We start from the raw sequence: 21,930 nt of genomic DNA, 5'->3' as shown, positions 1-21,930 counted from the left end.
TCTTCACACCCTGCCAGTTTCTAAAATGCCATATAAATGGTTTCTGATGAATAATTCGTTTGTTTAACGACATATAGATGCTCAAGTGTGCTATATTAGTGTGGTGGTTATACAGATTTGTTGAGGATAGATAAGTGGAATTGTTAGTTTGATGATGTCACTTTAACCTTTCCTCCCTTTGAATCTTTGTGGAAGGAGAATGGCATTTCCATGTAGACTGTAATGTGAATCTAAACATGTTTTCTGATATGTTTTAATTGAATGAAAAAAATGTCTTTTTAGACAACTTGCGGAATCATTTTAAAGAGAAGTACAGTAAGTTATTAAGTGTATGATACAGAACTTGCTTGGGAAATGGATTTTTTAAAAAATCTCTCCATAGTAGTTCTTTATATAGTGAAAACATATTTTAGTGGTTATTCCCCACCTTGAATGTTCCGCTGTGGAATTTTGATACTCATTCCACAGTTGCCAAAGTGTATTTCTAAAACTTAGGACACTTTTCTTGCTCATAATGTCCTAATGGTACCTACAATTGCCTTTAGGATAAAATACAAACTTCTCTGTTTGGCAGTTGCAGCCCTTCACAGTCTGACTCCATTCCACCTTTCCAGGCCTATTACACTCCTCTTCAAGAACCATACTGCCTTACTTCTGTTCTTCGTATCTAACAGTACAACTGTACTATCTGCCTTTGTACCACCTATTCCCCACCCCCACACCTGGGATGTACTTATTCCTGAACATCTGCTTATTAGATCTCTAACTTCTTAGTTCAAGTGCTATCTCTCATTGAAAGTCTTATATAGATGCCCTCCCCTGGAAGGAGGACTCCTTGTCCCTTGACTGCTTATTTTGTATCTTCCTTGTACATATTTTGTTTTGACGTATATATACATGTTGTCTTCTCCATAAAGTGTATACTCTTTGGAAGGTAAGAGCTGTTTGGTTTTTGTCCCTAGCATGTAGCACAAAGTTGTTTGTCCTTTGTTTTCAAAGAGGACCAGTGACATCATGGGTGATGTATTGACTTGTGTATGAAATTAAATTTAAGTGAGGCAGAGTTGCATCAAGTCATCAGTCTCACTCTCTTTTCCTGAGTCATCTAAGCCCAGTGGCTGGACAGAAGTCAAGGTGAATGGCAGTGTCCCAGGATGCAGTGTATTACCTTGGCATCTTCTATGTCTGACCAAGCTCTAAGCACACCATATTGCCTGCTTCACCCTTCTTTATGGCCAAGGGAAAAAATTGTTCCCATCTGTTCTCATCTCATTCCACTGGGGAAAGTCTTAGCATGATCGGGGTAGACAGGCCCCAAACCTGTCAGTGAGTCGGGGCCTGTTGGTTTCCTTCAACCTAGTTTAGCCTGTCTGCTGAGACAGTTACCTGAGTATGGCTGCTGTACATGCTACAGCTTCTTGCAGCCACAGATGAGAATTGGGTGAATCAGGTGGAATCCAGAGGTGAATGAGCAGCCATATATTCAGAGAGGAAACTTATTTGATCCGCTAAATATCAGCTATGAGTTCCTTTTTTGTCCCTTTCAGAATGAGTTTGGACTCTTTGCAGAAGACTCGTGATTGTGAACTGCTGTAGGAGTACTTGCAGAAAAGAAACTGAATTTTAAAGGAAACTTTACCAATATAATAACAATAACATTTATAAAATAACATTTATATAGCCCTTTAAGGTTTAACAAGCTTTTTACTTATTTCATTTGATAAGCTAATTAGGAGCCCCTTGCTTTGTGTTTGTGAGATTTAATTAGCTTTAAGTGCCCTCAGTTTCTATTAAAATGAAGTTAATACTTTACTACACCTAACAATAATAATAATAATAATAATAATAATATGGTCCCTTTCTGTTGTTAAGTGCCAATGATAGACTTAAGGAATGGGTTTGACAGAAGTGGAAAAGGAAACTCTGTAAGGAGTGGTGAGAAAAAGAATTGAAAAGAGGAAAGGGAGGATTGGAAGAGAAAAGAGGGATATGTGACATCTGAGCCATGGCTTATATGTAGCATTTGACCAGCCTTTTTTGCAGAAATGTGCTCTTCACCTCTGGTTTATTTGGCATGTAGATACTTTTGTCTTCTATTTATATTTTAACAATACCTTAAAAGTGGTTTTTAAGAGTAAGAGCAGAGAAAAGTATGCATTCTCCCTATATGCCAACTTCTGAAGATTTTCTTTTGAATTTCTCAGCCTGGGAGACCTCGACAAAGCAGTTTCCTTTTATGCCTTCTTTATTTTTTTTCTTTAAGTTAATTTATTTAATTTTAGTTTTCAACATTCACTTCCATAAGCTTTTGAGTTTTAAATTTTCTTTCTCCCTCCCCTCTCCCCAAGACTGTGCAATCTGATAAAGGCTTTATGTATACATTCTTCTTAAACATATTTTCACATTAATTATGTTGTAAAGAATTAGAATGAATGGAAGAAACCATGAGAAAGAAAGAAAAAAGAGAGAGCAAATAGTCTGCTTCGATCTGCATTCAAATGCCATAGTTGTTCCTGTGGGTGTGGATGGCATTTTCCATCATGGGTCTTTTGGAGTTGTCTTAGATCCCAGCCAGGTTGAGAAGTATGCCTTCTTTATATGCTGAGCCGATGATCAAGTTAACTGTACCTTCTCCCTATAAATAGTACTTAGTGTTGGGGGGCGGCCCTTTTTGGCCATTGTTAGCTCTTACTTTCCAACTGCTATCTTGCACTGTTATTTTTCTTTTAATAGATATGTCCCTTGCTTCTTTCTCTGAGGTCAGGATTGGATTTTCCACCTTTCTAGTATATTTCCAGTGGCACAAAATAGACATTCAATAAATCTTTAATGTCATATGAAATATCACAAGCTTAAACCTAATAGTAGTATATTGTGCATACTTAAGCAGCAGCAGTACATCCAACTGCAGAGGGACTACCTTCAGTTAATTGTTACTGTGTTCCTTACAGAATATCTTCCATTTATTTGAGAAGGAGGGGGAAGGGAGCAATCCTCAGAGTCCTAACCTGGGATGGTGAGAGGCTGTCCTGTTAAGGTCACACGGGTTAGGTAGTCTGCAGAGCTGAGATTCAAGTCCAACTCCATAGCTTGTGTTCTTTCTCTGTGCTGTCTCTGGATTCATGCTCTTCAATGAAAGAGTGTGGATGTTGGGGAAGAGAAAGGAGAGAGGTGAAAACAATAGGATTGGTAAAGTGGATTTTAGGCAATTCATCCCTTGTTTGAGCTGGTTAAGTTTTAGCTTCACCCCCCTTTTTAACAGGAAACCAAGAGAATCTTCCTGAGAAGAAACATCCAATAACTTTAGTATCGGTACTCAGTTAATTTAAACAAATTGACATCTTTCGTCTATTCATTTGTTTTTAACCTGCATAAAATTTTCAGGCAATTGATGAGTGACCAGTAATTAACATGAATTACTACTAATGATATGTGCAATACAAATGCTACAGGTCATACTTTGTAGATTTTTGAAGAACTACAAGAAAATTGAGAGGATTTAATGAAATGGGCTGAGGTGAGGGGTAATTAGATATGATTAATGGAGTACCTTATTGCATAATTTCTGTTGTCCTTCATAGCATCACAAAGATGTGAGTGCTAAAAAGGACCTTTCACAAATTAGAATACTGAGGCCCAGTGAAGGAAAGTAACTTGCTCATGGCCACACAGCTAAATTAGAGTTGAGGACTGGGAATTGAATTTAGGGCTATCTATTTACTCTGTCCACAACTCCCCATTGCCTCTCAAGAAAAGATAGGAAGTGCTTGCTTTAGTATTCCTGTACTATATTCATTATTTGTTTATTGAGCCTTACAAGGTGTGTGGCAGTATGTTTGCCACTAATGAGATGTAAAAGAAATTAAACACAAGGTCCTGACCTGCAAGGAATTTATAGTTTTCCTGGAGAGACATGATGTGTACACATGAAATAGGTTGCCATGTAAGGTAGTAAGTACCAATCTAAGTGCTATAGACCAGTTTCCTAAACTAATTTGGCCATGGAAGTTTTGAACCCATAAATTCTAACTCTCTAGGTAGAAGGCAGAGGAAATATAACATTTATTTAGGCACCAAAGAATCAGATCTCAGAATCAGTAATTCCAATTTGGTATAGCAGTAATTGTATTCCAGAACCAGTAAGCCCACGGCAATGTAGCAACAAAGAGATTAAAACACAGTATTATAGCAAAGAGCCAAGTCATCCTGTAACCTTCCTTTCCCCCACCTCTCCCAGGGCCTTCCCGTAAACAATCACTCATGAATCCTAACTTGCCTGTGTCCTCTCCCCCATCAGTCTGCAGCTCTCTGGTCTCCACTCTCCCTTCAGCACTTACTCTTTTTCCTTGGGCTGAATTCTGAAGTCTGGCTTCTCTTCTGACTTCTGAATTCTCAATAGCTACCTTCTGGGTGTATATGTTTTTTTTAGGGCCCAGTAGGGGAAAGAGTATAGAAAAGTTCTTTAATCACTGATTGGCATCGCAAAGGTATGGGCTTAACTGGCCCCACCCGAGGCCTGTTGAATGAGTGGGAAAGAACTTCAGTCACTTTATCACCACAATATTACAAGTCTACAAGGCTTTTTAAGTGCTTATTTTGTGCCAGGTATTGTGCTAAGTAAGCACTAGGGATATAAGAAAAGGCAAAAATTAAGCATAGATATATACACATATGCACGCAATATTTTGACACAGATATTTTCATATATAATATTTTAGAAGAGAAACATTACTGGTATTGACATTTTCTGGCAACCTTGTTCATGTTTTGTGAAACACTACTTCCATGGAACATACTTTGGAAAATACTGCTATAAATAGTAAAGTGTTATTGGAGTTCACAGATGGGAAAGAGAACTATGAGTTAGAGCAGTTGAAGGAGGACTGATAAAGTAGAACTTTAGCTGGACCGTGAAAGATAAGCTAGAATTTAGAGGTAGGGAGAGGAGGAGAGGGAAGAAGGAAGAAAGCAAGAGTGAATTAAAAAACAGAGGAAGTGTGGGACAAGTCTTTCATAGGATCATGGAATTAGAACTAGTATAGTCAAAAGTCCTCATTTTACAAATGAGAGGAAACCGACACAGTGAATTATTGCTCAAAGTTAGATAGGTGATTCCAAACCCAGCATTTTATCCTCTGTGACATTGTGTTTCTCTAAGGTCGTATATGTAGTCAGACCCACTCATTTTTTAAGTGAACTGAGGCCAAAGAGACTTTCCCAAGGTCACACAGATAGTGGGAGGCAGAGCTGGTCCTTCAACAATATCCCCCAACCACCACTTAAGACCTCCCGTGAGGAGGTCTTACTTACTCCCTTCTGTAGGGAACCATTCCATTTTTAGATCACATGAAAAAGTTTTCCTTACTTTATGCTTAAGCAATTCCAACTTTTTTTTAAATTCAGTTTTCATCCCTTTTTCATTCCAGCCAGGTGGCATAGCACTGGGCCTGGAGTCAGTAAGACCCGAGTTCAGATGTGGTTTCGACTCTTACTAGGTATGTGACCCTGGGCAAGTTACTTAACTGCTTAACTTCTGTTTTCCCCTTTTCTCAGTTATAAAATGGGAAAAAGAACAAGACCTACGATCAAATGAGATGTATTTGTAAAGCACTTGGCATGTAGTTGGTCCTGTGTAAATGCTTGTTCCCTTTCCTTCCTTCCCCTCATGGATGGTCCTTCAAATATGTGAATCGGCATTTTCTCCCCCACCAAACTAAGTCTGCTCATTTCCAGGCTAAAGATCCTAAAGTTCCAATAGTCTCAGGTCCTTCCACTCTCTTGGCTGCCCTTCTAGATGTGATCTAGTTTGTCGGTGTCAATCCTGAAATTTATACGCTGGTATAAGCCTCAGTGGCATGGCACAAAATAACTCTCACTCTTTTTAAAAAAATCTTATTTTATTGATGTCCTTGGCTTTTACAAGGCAGCTCTATGACCTATAAAATAGAATGTTAGACTTGGAGTCATTTCTAGTTATTAAGTACTCTTATGAGTGTTTTGGTGAATATGGGACCTTGGGACATATGTGTAGCAGAGGATCTCTGGGTCAGAGGGTGTGAATATTTCAGTGCCTTTTTTTAAAGCATAATACCAAATTATTTTCTGAATGGTTATACTAAACCTCACCAGTAGTAGATTACCATGCCCAACTTGCCACAGCTTCTCTAACACTGATTGTTTTATCTTATGTTCTCTTTACAAGATGTGTGAGGTCAAAGTCAAGTCAAATGAGCTAGCATTTATTAAGTGCCTATCCTATCTTGGGATACCAGGAAAGACCAAAAAAAAATAGTCCCTTCCCCCAAAGAGCTCATAGTCTAATGGGAGAGATAGCATACAAACGATCATGTACAAGCAAGATACATACAGGATAAATTGGGGGAAGTCTCAATTAAGAAGAACTGGGAAAGGCTTTTTGCGGAAGGTGGGACTTTAACTGGAAGGAAGTTAGTAAATCGAGGAAGATTAGATGACAGAGTGTGTTCCCAGGTATAGGCAAGTGGAGATGATGGAGTACCTTGTTCAAGGAATAGCTTGGAGGCCAGTGTCACTGGATTGCGGAGTATGTGGAAGCAAATGATGTGTAAGAAGACTGAAAAGGTAGGAAGGGGCTAGGTTGTGAAAGACTTTAAAAACCAAACAGGATTTTATGAGATCCTGCAGGTGATAGGGAGCTACTGGAATGGACTAAATGGGGAGGGTGAAATGGTCAGACTTATGTTTTAGGAAGCTCTTGAAGCTTAGTAGAGGAAGAAGTGGAGCAGGGAGATTCCTGAGATCAGGAGGCCAGTTAGCAGGCATTGCAATAGTCCAGGCATGAGGTGATGAGGACCTGCACCAGATTGGTCCTAGTGTCAAAGGAGAAAAGAGGTTATATAAGAGGTGTTGCAAAGATAGAATAACAAGATAACAATAAGTTGTATGTAAAGAGTGAGAAAGTAGAAAATGGTACCCAAGGTTCTGAACCTGAGTGACGGGGGAGGATAGTGGTACCCTCAACAGTAAACAGAGAAGTTAAGAAAAAGAGAGGGTTAGGTAGGGAAAGAGAATGAGTTCAGTTTTGGATGACAGGAGACGTACAGGACATGGTTTTCAAGAGATCCTAAAAGGCAGGTGAAGATGTGAGACAGAAAGTCAATAGAGAAGTTAGAGTTGGACAAGTAGATCTGAGAATCATCTGCCTAGAGATGATAATTGAAACCATGGGAGCTGATGAGATCACGAAGAGAAATAGTATAGAAGAGAAAAGAAGAGGGGCTAGGATAGACCAACAACAACCAGCATACAAAATGCTGCACACCCAGGTCCTTTTGATCTGCTTTATTAAGGAAAGCAGCGTTAAGGGGTTAACAATCTTACTTTAATCCAGCATACAAATATCATTTACTTAGTTCAGGGGGAAAAAAACAGCATCCTGAATTACAGACCAAATACAATTTATAGTTATCAACATCTGAGTATTCAGCCAGGGAGCTCATTACAAGGGCTGGCCCAGAGTCACAAGCCACTCCTGCTGTGGCTCAGAGCTTCAAGAGAGAACGCTTAACCTCTTGTGCTTATATCCTGTTCAGGGCCCTTCCCAACCTCACCCAGCTGGGTATGGAAAAGTTCCCTGCCCCCAATATCACATCAGATACAAATCAGTGACACCCAATTGTCTCAGTGCTGAGAAATACGAAAACATCCCACTTTATCTGTCCCATTCAAACAAAGGCCAGAATCATTAAAGGTCTACAGCAAAAAGTCCCATCTTACTATTACAGGAACCTCAGCGGTTAGTGATATGATGTGGATAAAGATCCAGCAAAGGAGACAGAGAAAAGCAGTTAGACAGGTAGGTGGAGAACTAAGAAGAGTCTATAGAGAAGACTATTAAGGAAAAGAGGGAAGATTGACTGTCAAATGCTGCAAAGGAGTCAAGTAGTAGTAGAATTGGGAAAAGGCCCTTTAGTAATTTTGGAGAGAACAATTTCAGTTGAATAATGAAGTCAGAAGCAAGACTGTAGAGTTAAGAAGAGTGAAGAGAAAGGAAGTGGAGGCATCTGTTGTGGATGGCCTTCTCAGTGAGTTTAGTCCTGAAAGGGAGATGTGGTATCAAGGTATCAAGATGGGATGGACCAAGTAAGAATTTTTTGAGAATGGAGGAAGCAGTAGGAAAGGAGTCAATTGAAAATTAATAAGAGAGCAAGGATTATAAAAGGGGCCAATCTGCCAGAGAAGATGGAATAGAGTAGGATCACTTTACAGTTTTCTCAGCAGTTTTTTTTTAATCAAATAAGGAGTTTTTTCCTAGGTAATTTATATTTTCCACTTTTTCAAGCACTGGCTTATTGAGTTCTAATGTTTCTGATTCTCCCTTGTCTAGTCTGCTCTATATCTATTTTTTAACCAATACCAGATGGTATTTTTTTTAAATAACTATTGCTTTATAATATAGTTTGAGGTCTGGAAGTACTATTCCCTATTCTCCTACATCTTTTGATGAGTTTTCCCCTGTCCATTTTAATTCCTACATTTGACAGCAAATATCTCTTTAAATGAGTTATTAAGGTAAACATCCACACTACAGAAGGAAAAAGAGAAAAACCAATGCAAAGACTTATGTGTCCAAGTGGGATTTTTAAAAAGATATTGTGTGTACCTGACTGAGATCTAAGGAGGGATCACGAAGAGTTGGACACAGCTGGAAAATGACTGAACAAAAAATCAATAGGGTGATTCTCCATATTCGCAAGGCTCTGTCAGAGGTGTTACATGTGACAGTACTTCCCAAAGAAGGCTTCTTAGTTTTCCCCTTTTATATAGGAAAAATCCCATCTCTGATTAGGATACCCCTCTCACTTTGGGAGGACTGCAGGGAAGGTCAGGTGATTGGTGGATAAACAAAGTATTACAGTCGTTACTTCTACTTTCAGATCTAGCTTTAAGATTTTTTTTTTTTAGCATTGCAATTGATTGAGGGGACAAAGACAGGAGAAAGGAAAATGGAGAGAGAAACTGACTTTGGGGACTGTTTTCATGGACATAGGATCTTGGCCTTGGCTCAACTACTGAGAAACTGTCCCTTGCACAGATGGTCATGAGGTCATACAAAGAACAAAAGTGTGTTCATGGTCTGAATTTTTAATTTAACTCTCATGTGCCAGTCTCTAGATTCTGAAGTATGCTATAGATAACAGCAACCAGATTAACATGCTCAGGGCCTTTTGTTCGGTACATTGTGGTGCCTTGCATCCATGAGATGGATCAGAAGTCAGAATAAGCCCTAACACTCCTAAGCAGAATTGGGAGACATGCATATTGAGCACAGTATATCCTGTCAAATGGTGGTTTTTTTTTTTTTTTTTACTGAGCTTTTTTTCTTTCTTCATTACAAGGAAAGGCCTACTGAGTAGGGGAACAAGGAGTAAATGAATGTGATCCAAAACCAAAATGTTTCAGTAAAGATAGGATGAAAAAAAAAACCACTCTTAACTCCAGGATTAATCACATCCTCCCTTTGGTATTGTCTACTTGACCATTGCTCATTCCCTTTTGTCTGTCTTTCAGTCTTCCACTGTTTTGATTTTGTTTTTTTTAAAAGAGTTATGGCTAAGAAATAAAGTGCTTATTTAATGAGCTCTGAACTGGTCAGCCATTAGCAGGCTCTTATTTAATATTTCATTAACCATATTCTGTGCTCTTGGAAAGAGAATACACTTTTGTTAAAGTTATTGATTAAAGTTACCTACTGGTCAAAAATACAAGCTGTTCTGAACTGCGAAATAACTGAGTTATGGTGATAGTCACAGTGATTTCACCTTCTTCTTACTCTTCTGAATCCCCAAGGCTTTTTTTTGTATCTACATATCTTAGCTAATTTATGATTTTTGTTGTATTATCCATCTTCTCTATCAGAATATAAGGTCAAGGAATAACATCTAGTTTGCTCAGTACATGATTTATTATATGAATGGTAGTTTGGTGGAAAGAAGAGGAGGCTGGGAGCTCAGAAATTCAAGTTCTGAAAAGACAATGTCCATTTATGTGACACTTTAACACTTGCCATGTACTTTCCTCTTTTGAGAGGAGAGAGTTTTAGTCCTGACTCCACCACTAATTAGGTGTGTAACTTTGGTGAAGTTATTAAATCTCTCTGCACCTCAGTTTCTTCATTTGTAATCTGAAGTTGGTTGAATTAAGTGATCTCTGAGGGTTTCTCTACCCACTCAATTTTATATTAAATAGAATGAATGGAGAAAGTGTGGGTTTTATTTAGTGGTCAGTTTTCTTTCAAGAACTAGAACTAGCTGAATATATTCTCTTTATCTATGAATTAACATTTTTTTCATCCAGACACAGCAGAGAAGGGAGAATAAATAGCTCTGCAGTTTTATGTCTCTTTACTTTGTTCTCTCTGCTTTGTTTGTGCTTACTGTATTTCTTTGTAATACTAACAGCTTTGTTGCGTTGCACCTTTCTCTAAAATTAATGTGTATGAAATACAGGTTTCTTTTACTAAATTATGTTGCTGTAAACTTGTTATAGTTGACTCCTGTCTAAAGTAATCAACCCGAAAGGGAACTATGTTTTTGAGAAATTTTCTTACTTTGAGAAAAAAATCATTTTACAAAAAGCTATAGCTGCTGTTTCTGATTCCAGTGATCTTATTCAAGAGGCGGGGGATGCTGTTTACTTGGTTATAAAAAAAGCTTCCTATTGTTTCTCTAGCATACTGCAGAATAATAACATAGCAGTGTTCTGCCACTGGATTGTCCTTTTCAAAGCTTTAAAAAAAGTCCTGAGATGGAATATTTTTTTTTCTGCATCCGTTTCATGTAAGCATATCAGTTCTGTATGATAAAGAAATTTATATCACGTATGAAACAAATTCAGTTATTTAGAGAGTCAATTTTATGTACTTTTCCATTGACACAGTGGTAGTTTTAAGTCTGAGATGCATCCTGGCTGGCCTTGGGATCAGAAAGATCTGGGTTCAGATTCTAGCTGTGCCTTACTGTGTGACCATGGGAAGGTGATTTAAACTCTCAAAGTGTTGGACTCTGGGTATAGAAAGGCAAAAACCAAAATAGCCGACTAGTCAACAAGCATTTATTAAGCACTTACTATGTGCCAGGCATTGTGCTAGGTGCTGAGGATACCAAAACAGTCCCTTCCCTCAGAGAGTTCATGGTCTAATTCGGGGAGACGTCGTGCAAACAACTATGTGCAAACAGGATAAACTGGAGGTAGTCTTAGTTAAGGAAGACTGGGAAAGGTTTCTTGCAGAAGGTGGAACTTTAGCTGAAACTTGAAGGAAACCAGGAGGCAGAGATAAGAGAGATCATTCCAGGGATAGGGGACAGTCAGTGAAAAGTGATGTGGAATCTGGAGATAGAGTGTCTTGTTCAAGGAACAGCCTGGAGGCTGCGTCACTGGATTGCAGAGTATGTGGAGTTGAGTAAGGTATAAGAAGACGGGAAAGGTTGTGAAAAGCTTTAAAAACCAAACAGGATTTTATGTGATCTGCAGGTGATAGGGAGCTTCTGCAATGGATGGAATTGGGGGCGGGGGTGATATGATCAGACCTGTGTTTTAGGAAGCGCAGTTTGAATCAGAGTAGAGGATGAAGTGGAGCAGGAAGAGACTTGAGGACAGGAGTACCTGCCTTGAAGGAGCTTGCATTCTATTGGGGAAAGCAATCTGTACACAGATAGTAAATACAAAATATATACCAAGTAATTTGGGGGGGGGGCGGACCTTTAGGAGTGGTCTTGTATAGGAGGTGGTACTTTAGCTGATCCTTGCAGGAAAACTAGGGATTCCAAAACTGTAAATTTACAGAGTTGCCGATCTTCATAAGTAGAGGAAAATTCCGTCCACATGTGCCCTGTCATTGAAATTACTAGTCTAGGCTAAAATAAAGAAGACCCTAGTGCTCAGCTTATTCTTAATAAATGCTTATTAAATTGAAGTGCCTGCTGTGTATGAGGTACCAAGGGATACAAAGACAAAAACAATGTAGTTCTGTCCCTCAGGGATCTTAGATTGTAAAATAGAAGCATACGGCATGTACACAAGTAAATTCAAAGTAACACAAATTAAGAGGTAGCAATAGGTGCAGTGGATAGAAACCTGGACCTGGAGTCAAATTCAGCCTCAGATACTAGCTGTGCCATCCTGGGCCAATCACATAACCCCTGTCTGCCTCAGTTTCCACATCTGTAAAATGGGGATAATAATACCACCTTCCCAGGGTTGTTATGAGGATAAAATGAGATATTTATGAATTGCAAACCTTGAGGTTCTATAGGAATACTAGCTATTTGTTTCGAGACAAAATGAGTGCCCAAAACTGGGGGTGGGGAGGAAGGAGGAATCAGGAGAGGTCTCCTGTAGGAGATGCCTCCTGAGCAGTGCTTTGAAGGAAGTTAGGCATAGATGAGAGAGTGCATCCCAGACCGAGGGGACCACTTGAGCAAAGACTCAGGCCAGAGAAGGAATGCTGTGTAGGGGGAGCAGCTAGCAGGTTTTACAGGAACAGAAAGGTTTGTGTAGGAGTGAGTAGTATAAAATAACACACTGGAAAGTTGGGAGCCAGATGATGACTTGAAATCTAGAAGGGCAACTTATCCAAGTAGGAAGTAAAGAATGTAGACTCTGAGTGCAGAGAAGGTTATAAATGGAAGAATACTTTTTAGAGGCTATTGTATTCTGTTGGCATTTTAAAAGGTAGGGATTTCCCTGTAAATGCCTATTACCAAATTTCAGTTAGATGAATTAAAGCAGATTTCATGTTTTCATGTAGCTACTATGGTTTCAGGTGCTATGTTCAAAGGACTATTGTGACATAGCCTAACTCCTGAAGAGAAGTATTCTAGAATATCCTTTTGCATTGTCCATCAAGACCTGTTGAGTCTGAGAACTCTGCCCTCCTAGGCACTGAGTAGTGGTGTCCAGTCCCCCCAGCCCTTCAATACCATTTTAGCCAATAAAGTTGGGACTCACTGAAGGAATAGATCTTGTCTTTGTTTCTGAATAACTTTGGGAGTGAAGAAAGGTGAGTGTAAATATGGCATAGCAGCAGTTTCCTAATCAAATGGGAGCACCAACCATTTATCTCTGGGAGTCATATCAGTGATGAAGCTTATCATTTTCTTGCAGAGATGCTTCTTGTTCAGAATGCTTGGAAAATCCTTCAGCTGAATGCATGTATATCTTATGTATGTTTATGTTAAAAATCCCACATCTCCTCAATCTCAGTGATGTAAGTAGATTAAAAAAAATCAACCCATTTATTCCACCACCTGGAACTTGTTAGAGACTCAGATTAGAAAATCAAGTAGGAGGAAAATCGTACCTATGAGAAATCCTTCTCCATAGGAAGGATTAGCTTCTGCAGTTTCAGGCAGTACTTACATAGCAGGAAAAGCACAGATCAGTCATTAAGCATTTATTAAGCACTTACTGCATACCTCAGCTACTTCTCCTTTCCCCTTCAACCGAAAACACATAACATTATTTCTCAGAATGAGCCTCTGTGATCAGGAGTTGAAGGTACAGGTAAAAATTACCGTAGGAGTCCAAATGTAGGTGCAAAGACCAATCCTTAAGCATCAGCCCTTTCTTTAAGACTGTTCCAACAGCCAGTGTTTTGTGACTGCACCTACAATTTGCAATTTCTTTTGTCTTTTGGAGTTGGAGTGTTGTTCAAAAAGATCCAAGCTTCTTCTTGCTACCACCAAGGATCCTTGGACACAACTCTCATATGCTTGCCAAACCTTGCTTGTATTTGCTCCCTTTGCTCCTCTACTCCACAGAATTTCCTCATTTATTGCCTCTGTGATATTGCTTCTAGGGTGCTGCCTTCTTCACCATGCTCAGCACCTCCTTTTAGATTTGACCAAAAAGTCAGGAAGTAGTTTCCCTCTGTCAGGAATGCCTCTTCTCTTCTTTTGTTCTAAATCCTACAGCCTTCAAAACCCAGCTCAAAGCTGTTGACAAAGCCTTTCCTGACCATCTAATCTGAAAGTCATCTGTCCTTTCTACAGCACTAATTTGACAATCATGTACTGTTTCTTCTTAAAAAATGTATTAAAAGCTTATCATTGAGCATCCACGCAACCAGCTAATCTTTTAAAATAACTTTACAATTGCATTAATTGCAACATACAAAGTATCTTGATTTTTCAGATGTTCCCTATAAATCTTCATGATTCTTTTTCATTCTCATTCACTTTTTCTTTTGTCACAGTGTATATTCTTTCTTCCTTTTCTCTTGAACTATTAGCTAATTTTGTATTGCTTAACTTTTTCATACTGTTTTATCTCTTCAACTAAATTATAAACTTACTGAAAGCATGCATTGTGTTTCATTAGCCTGGCATATAATGCCTTAGGAGCCTTGTAAATATTTTTTGATTTGAATCCTTTTCCTAGTATTCTCATTCTATTATTGTGCTCTATGTCTCTTTAGCTCTTATATTTTACCTAGATTGTATTATGTCACTTTCTACCTGTTGGTAGACTGCTCTGAAAATGTTATCATGTAATTTTGCTTGTATTTTGTCTCTAGAGCAAGATAGACACACACATACACACGTGTGTGGAAGCATGTGTGTGTGTGTGTGTGTGTGTGAGATTTTAGATAGATTTTATTCTCTGTATTCCTTCTGGCAGCTAATAATCCTTCATTGCTGCATACTGGCTTGTTAAACCTACAGCTGAACTATGTTTTTTGAGTCTGGATTTCACCATAGCTAGAAAGTATCTGGTTTTGTTCCCCTTGCATACTATTGCTGCATTTCAATTCGGCATACAGAAATTGAGTATAATAATTGTCTTGCCCACCCCAGGTTTCATTGTGACCCCACACTATCCCACCTTCCTTGTCATCGTATCTATCGCTTTGGTTGTCACCTTATTCCCAGCCTTCCCCTTTCATACCAAATATCTGATTTCTGGAAAAAGTAAAACAGAAGAGATATCCATCTTCTAGGCATGAGGCTTTATGAGACTTTTCATTTTTGTGGCAGCAGATTTTGGCACATGAATTGTGTGGGTTGGTAGAATCACTTGCCTTTTAAAAATACATTTTGTCTCAGTGCATAAACTTCTATGAAGAAAAGGATTAGTTCATGTCTTACGTATCTTCCATGCAATATTGACATTTAATAAATGTTAAGAGTAGCAAGCAATAGTGGCAAAAGGAACAAAATGTACTGTGTACATCATTTCTTACTGAGAGACTGGCACCTGTTCGTAAGAAGTAGCTTTACGTACCTTATTAAGTAGAATCCTATAGAGAGCCTCTGAGGTTCCTTGCAATGCTTAGTTTGTTTTTTTTTTTTTAAATATTATGCCAGTTTATTTCTTAACAGTGATTTTCAAATAGTCTGTTGAATTTGTCTTTGCACTATTTGGGGGCTTTGAAAGGTAATCTAAAGAACCACTTCTCTTCAGTGGATTTGTATTTTCCTTGATGTGGGTGTTTCCCCCATTGGTGCAGATTACAGCCTATCTATGTTCCCTCATCCTATACAGCTTTCGTCCATGTCTTCCTGGGAATCCTCACAAGGGCTGCTGATGGCCTTCCTCTGGATCCCCTATTTTTGCACGACTAATTGAAGTTCAAAAGTTGTGTCTCAGTATGGGACTGTAACCACCTCTTTTTGTGTCACACATCTCTCATGGTATCCTTTCTATGGCATAAATATCCACAAGACGTTTAAATGACCATTGTTTTATGTAGTCTAGTTTAGCTGTCACCATTGACTAGCAATCAGATAGCCTATGGGCCAGTTATTACAAAGAGCCTTTGAGTCTATAAACAGCATTTCTTCTGTAGCCTGCATCAGTAATATATCTTGTAAATAAGTGTTATTTTCAAATGCACTTAGATGCCATTGTGATCAATAAAACACAGATTTATTTAAGAACTCAGTTCATAGTATCTTTTTGTCCTGTATTTTCTCAAAAAGCTATTATGTTGAAAGAAATTTGGAATTTTTTTTAGCCTTAAGGGCTAATTCAAATGGGAACCACGAAGTTAAAAAAAATCGGTTTCTCATAAAGCAGAAATTCGTATATTTGAGAGTCACACTCACATTTTTCTCAGAAGTATCGATCCTGATGACATGTATCTAGATGAATGCCCAAGAACCAGCCTGCATTTTCTTCTTCTTTCCTAAGAACCTATTGTATACCCTATAGTTTGGGCTGGAAAAGAGGGAAATAGATGATCATTAAAGTTCCTTCCAGCTCGTACTATTAGTTTTGTGCTTTGTGAGTGTAAGCCAGTTTGTGAATTTTTGCGGAAGAGACCAGTTTTTCTAGAGTGGCTCACTATTTGATCGTAGGTGCTTTCTGCTTTCATCTCATAGCCTGTGTATAGATTACGGCCTATTCAACTCTTGTTGCCGTATAAGAGAGGCGTGTGACACAGAAAGAGGTGATGCAGCCCTGTACTGAGAGACAACCTTTGAACTTCAATTAGTCATGCGATATCACAGGATCCAGAGGAAGGTCACCAGCAGCTGTGGTGAGGATTCATAGAAGGACATGGACAAAAGTTGCATAGGATGAGGGGACACAGGAACATAGGATTTATAAGTTTGCTATAGTTTATTTGTGCCAATTGGTGCCCCAGTTGTTTAACTGATCTTGTAGTGCCCCGTGATTCCTTTCCTTGAAAGTTATTTTCCATCATCTTTAACAAAAATCAGAAGCAAAGTTCATTAAATTTAAATGGGAACAAAAAATCTTCTGAATAAGATTGCTTTCTGTCCCAGTTACCAGAGAAGTTAATGATACTTGTGCTTTGAAACATTTAGGAGCTGAGTGAGCTAATACAGTAGAATAAGGGCTCTGTTAAAAGGTTAGATGGCCCAGATTCCAGTCCAGGTCCTGCTGCCACTGCCAGTGCTCACTCCCTGTGTGAGTCCTTAATGCAGTCGTGGCCTTCAGATCGTCAATTTAGAACTAGAAAGGACCTACCTTCCAAGTCATGTATTCCAACCTCTTCATTTTACACATGAGGAAGATGAGACTTGAAAAGAGCTTAAATAATTTGCTTCAAATCACACAGGCTTGGACCCAAGTGTTTGAACTCCACTGCTCCGTGCTGCCTCAGTGAGAAGTGCACTCACACTAATTAAGTCACAAACCTTTGGGAGAATTAATTCAAATGAAAGCTATACTTTTCCTTCCAACTAGGACTTAAATAAAACCTATAACTGGTGTTACTTTTCAGAGCATGCTTATACTTTTCCCCTTAAAAACAAGCTATCATTTTAAAAGTTACAGCCTATGTATGTAGGGACCACTTAGATTCAGACCAATATAGATAATATTTAAAATGAGTCACAGAATACAAGGATCATGTTGTTGGGATTATTTAAGTGTTTGGTACAGTAGTTTAAAGATCTAAAGAACCAAAATAAAATTCAACTCCCACCTTGGAGCAGTTGTAAATGAATGAAAACCATCTTTTAAGTGTTTGAAGCTTGAGAAGCCTTGTTTCATTTGCTGTATGACTAGTGCTCTCTGGACCTCAGTTTCCTTATTGTAAAATGGTGGTGGAAGGAGGGTACGATCTCTTCCAGCTCTGAAGTTCCATTATTAAGAAAACCCACATGTGATTCCCTAGTAGAGGTGTCCCCTCACAGGTCTGGTTCAACTCTGAAGGCAAGTCTTGATCTTAGGTCTTGTTCAATTATATTCTTTGTAGCTCGAGGTTTTTGCTCTGTACTCTGGTTGAGGAGGGCAGCCTAACTGGCAAGAGGGTCATAGGGATCATGTACAAAAGAATACCAGGTCAAGTAAAAAGCTTATTGATATACTCGGGGAATGGGATAATTTTCTGATGAGTTTTGGGAGTTGTCCTCGGATATTGGTGTTCTCCAACTTCTCTGCGTTGTCATTGGGTTTCAAGTTCCTTTCTCTTAAATTATTGACATTTCCTAGCCACTTTAAGGGATAGGAACCTGTTCCTGCAGTTTCATTCCTAAAGGGAACTCTCAAGTGAAGAAACTACTACTACTAATGCAAGGTCCCTACTTGGCAAATTTTAGCCTTAGAGATTTTCCAGAACAGTAAGAAAGAGGTTAATAAGTGACTTGTTTAAGGTTACATAGCCAGTATGTGTCAGGTGTAGAATTTGAACCAAGCCAAGGTTCAAAACTTCAAGGCCTGCTCTCAATCAGTTAGTAAACATTTATTGAATATCTACTCTGTGCCAGGCACTATGCTTAGTGCTGGGGAAACAAAAAGAGGTAAATGACAGTCCCCATCCATGAGGAGCTTATAATCTAATGGGAAAGACAACATGCAAATAAATATACAAAAAGCAAGCTATATACAGGATAAGTAGGAAATAATTAAAAGAGAGGAAAGCACACATAGTACCTCTGATGTTTCTCAGCCACTTAACATTTAGGAAGATAGTCATGTGGGATGTGCTGTGAGAAGGCAAGGAAAGGGCTAATAAGGGTGGCAAGAAAGACCATCATGGGCATCTATTTTATCCCACCTGAACTAAGATTTATGTCCTATGTTCCTCTATTAAACAACATATATTTCTTGGTGATTTGGAAATTGAGGAGTCAGCACTTGAACAAGGCAACAAAATACTTAATTATCTCTGCTAAGATCATTCCCAAATCTGTATATCCATCCTGCATTTCTTATTTTGTGTGTGTGTGTGTGTGTGTGTGTGTGTGTGTGTGTGTGTGTGTGTGTGTGAGATTGCCTTCATTTTCTTTTTTTTTTCCCCCACTGCCTCCTGGACATCTGTCTGGATGTTCTTCTCGAACATCAAATTCCACATGCTGCAAAACTCAACTCATAAGCTTACCTCCACAAATCTGTCCTTTCTCTCATATTCTCTCACTCAGGCTCTGTTTTGCCCCCAACAGTTGGTTGCCAAATCCTGATTTTGCTTCCATAATATCTCTTAAACCTTTTTACTCCTGTTGCCACCATCCAAAACCAGGCCCTCATCACCTCTTGCTGTACTAATTCAGACCATATCATCTGACACCTGATAGACTTCTGTATCAGTCAAATTGTTCATCTTGTCTCTCTTCCTTCTTCAAGCAGTTTTCCTTACCCAAGCACTCTTATAGATATACTATTCCAACCGTGCTAGTCCCCTGGTTTCTAAATGAAAGCTCCTTAGTCTGGTATTCAAGGTCTTTAGCAGTTTTTCTCTATGGCACCTTTCCAACTTTTTCACCTTATTCCCTATTACACACACATGCATTAGACTTCCTCCCCCTTTACATACTTAGACACTTTTATTTCTCAACTGTTGCTCATGTCCACCTCCTGTGTCCGGAATGGAATCTTTTCCCTCATCTTCCTTGTTGAAAATTCTTCCCTTCCTTCAAGGCCCATGAAACTTTCTCTGATCAAATAGGATCAGAGTCTAGAGCTGGAAGGCACCTCAGAAGTCTTCCCTTTACAGATGAAGAAATTCAAGCCTCAGTCAGGTTAAGAGACTAAGGCTTTCCATATTTCTTCCTGTTCATATATATCAGTTTTAATATTCAGTTATATTATTATACCATGATTCAGCCATTGGACATACAGGTTATTTCCAGTCTTTTGCTAATAAAGACGATGCTGTGAATATTTTTATACCTTTGTCCTTTTCATGATACCTTTAAGATAAAGTCTAAGCAATGAAATCTTTGGGTCAAAGGATGTAATTTTGTGAATCCATTGCTTTCCAAAATATTTACGCCAGGCTACTCATTTCCCTGAAGCCCCACCAACCTCACTAATCCCTGCCTTTTTTTCTTGCTATTTTTGCCAGTTTTCTTAGATATGTAAAATAGTTTCTTAACATTGTCTAGATTTTAATTTCTCTGATTAGGGAATTGGAGCATCTTTTCATATGACTATTGATATTTGCTCCAAAAAATTGTCTCCTCCTGCCCTTTGATTATTGTTGAGCATGTCTTTTGTCTTTTTTACCTTTTCATATTTTTACACATCCTTTCAGAGATATGTATCAGTTTCTTAAGAATTCTGGATCAATCATCAGGCATTTATTCAGTCCTTACTATGTACCACTGTGCTAACACCTGGGAAATAAATGTGAAAGTGAGACAGTCCCTGCCATAAAAAGAGTTTCTGTTTGACTGGGGATATGTAAAAATGCAGAACATACAGCCAAAATACCTACAAAGTGATTTCTACAGCAGTGGCCTTACGAACTAGGGAAAAGAGCAGATGCCTGTTCAAGAAGGTAGTGCTTAATACTGTAGTCTTGAAGGGAGCAAGAAGTTGTAAGAGCATGGAGCATTATAGGCATGAGAAACAGACTGTGTGGAAGGCACAGAGTTGGGAGGTTGCTAACCTGTGTTGTATTATTTTTATTTGGGACTGGACTAGTCATTTCATTGCTCTGGGGAACTCTGGTTGGCACTAGTTTTGCAGTTTAGAGTATCAGTGTTGCCTAGGTTACCAAAAGGGTCCCCAAGGTCACACAGTATGATAGATCAGAAGTGAACTCAGGCTTTCCTGACTGCCTAGTCACTCATAACTTGGTAGGATAACAGAAAGATTCATGGAGGAGGTAGTAAAGGAGGGAGGTCATAAAGGATTTCAGTAGGTGAAAATGTATGGTATGAGACTTGCTTTTTAAGCATAAGGAGATAGTAAAGTTAACAAGCAAGTGTTCATCAAATGCTTACTATGTGCCAGGCACTGCACGAAGGATACAAAATCTGCTACAAGGAACTTGTGGTCACTATGTACAAACAATAAATATCCAAGTTAAATTGGATAATCCCAGAGGGAAGGCACTAAGAACAAAGAAGACTGGGATAGGCTTCTTACAGGAGGTGAGACTTCAGATGAGATTTGAAGGAAGCCAGGGAATCTGGGAAGCAGAGATGAAAAGTGCACAAAGACCAGGAAATCGGAGAAACACAAGATGAAATCAAGGAATGAAAGGTGATCCATTGTGTCTGGAAGTGTAAAGTGCATAAAAGGAATAATATATTTTTAAAGTAGAGCTTTGAATTTCCAACAACAATTTGCATTTTATTTCCTAAACAATGGGTTGTTTCTCATGTATATGTCAAAATTATGAGATTGCTTGAAAAATATGAGAGCCTTTTCAAGTATTAGCAGTCAAATCAAAATGCAAATAACATTTATTCTCACCCTGGCAAGCTAACATCCAAATGCTAGTTCAGGACAATCCATTCTACAGAAAAGAGGTAACTTGGATCTTTGTTGTTTAAAACACAACCTGACACAACAAAAGATAGGGCATCTAACTGCAGTCGACTCTGATTCTAATTCAAGCTGCTCTGTATAGGTTTATTTAGGAAGCCAATCTTCCTCTGGCAGATATGTGGTTATTTCATAAGTAACTTGTGCTCTCTGCCGGCTCAGAGCTTGATTATGTTTAGGAAGAGGATGAAGTTAATCAGGTGTTTACCCTGAACTGCTGAAAGACTATCAGTGCAGGAAAAAAGGAAGAAAAATGAGGAAGTTTTTGTTAGGGCAGTGCCATAAGCTTCTCATCTAAGGAATGTGGGTGAGTGGAGTTGAGCTGATGATGAAAACAGGACCTGACAAAAAAAAAAAAAAACACTTTTCCAGATCTGAGTCATCACTGTTAGGGGGAGATTGAATTCATTTCAATTCAACAAGCATTTTTTAAGTACCTACTGGGTGTAAAGCTGCTGGGGATACAAAGACACTCCCCCCCACCCCTCCAAAAGAAACCATTCTTGCCTCACCAGGACAGATCTGGGATAGGTAAGTGTGTTTTGTTTAGCCCTTAACTATCCTCACTATTTGTAAGTTCCAAGGAAGTAAAGATTTTATATATATATTTGCTTTTTGGCAGGGCAATTGGGGTTAAGTGACTTGCCCAAGGTCACACAGCTAGTAAGTGTGTCAAGGATCTGAGGTCCCATTTGAACTTGGGTC

General features: G+C 38.8%; 1 protein-coding gene across 4 annotated transcripts in view; it reads left to right on the top strand.

The window, feature by feature from the left end:
• HMOX2 (heme oxygenase 2) overlaps nt 1-21,930 on the top strand; it is a 32,515-nt gene that overhangs the window by 1,651 nt on the left and 8,934 nt on the right. The window contains exon 1 of one of the 4 annotated variants that reach the window (XM_036739742.1): nt 5,427-5,495. The exons of the other annotated variants lie outside the window; for them this stretch is intronic. The gene's annotated coding sequence lies outside the window, so the exon portion shown is untranslated. Of the gene's footprint in view, nt 1-5,426; nt 5,496-21,930 lie in introns of those variants that run through there. 4 annotated transcript variants of the gene reach the window in all.

The sequence above is a fragment of the Trichosurus vulpecula genome, chromosome 9 (assembly GCF_011100635.1).
Source record: "Trichosurus vulpecula isolate mTriVul1 chromosome 9, mTriVul1.pri, whole genome shotgun sequence".
NCBI lineage: Eukaryota > Metazoa > Chordata > Mammalia > Diprotodontia > Phalangeridae > Trichosurus > Trichosurus vulpecula.
The sequence above is the reverse complement of the archived record's forward strand: the minus strand, read 5'-3'. Positions and strand labels throughout refer to the sequence as shown.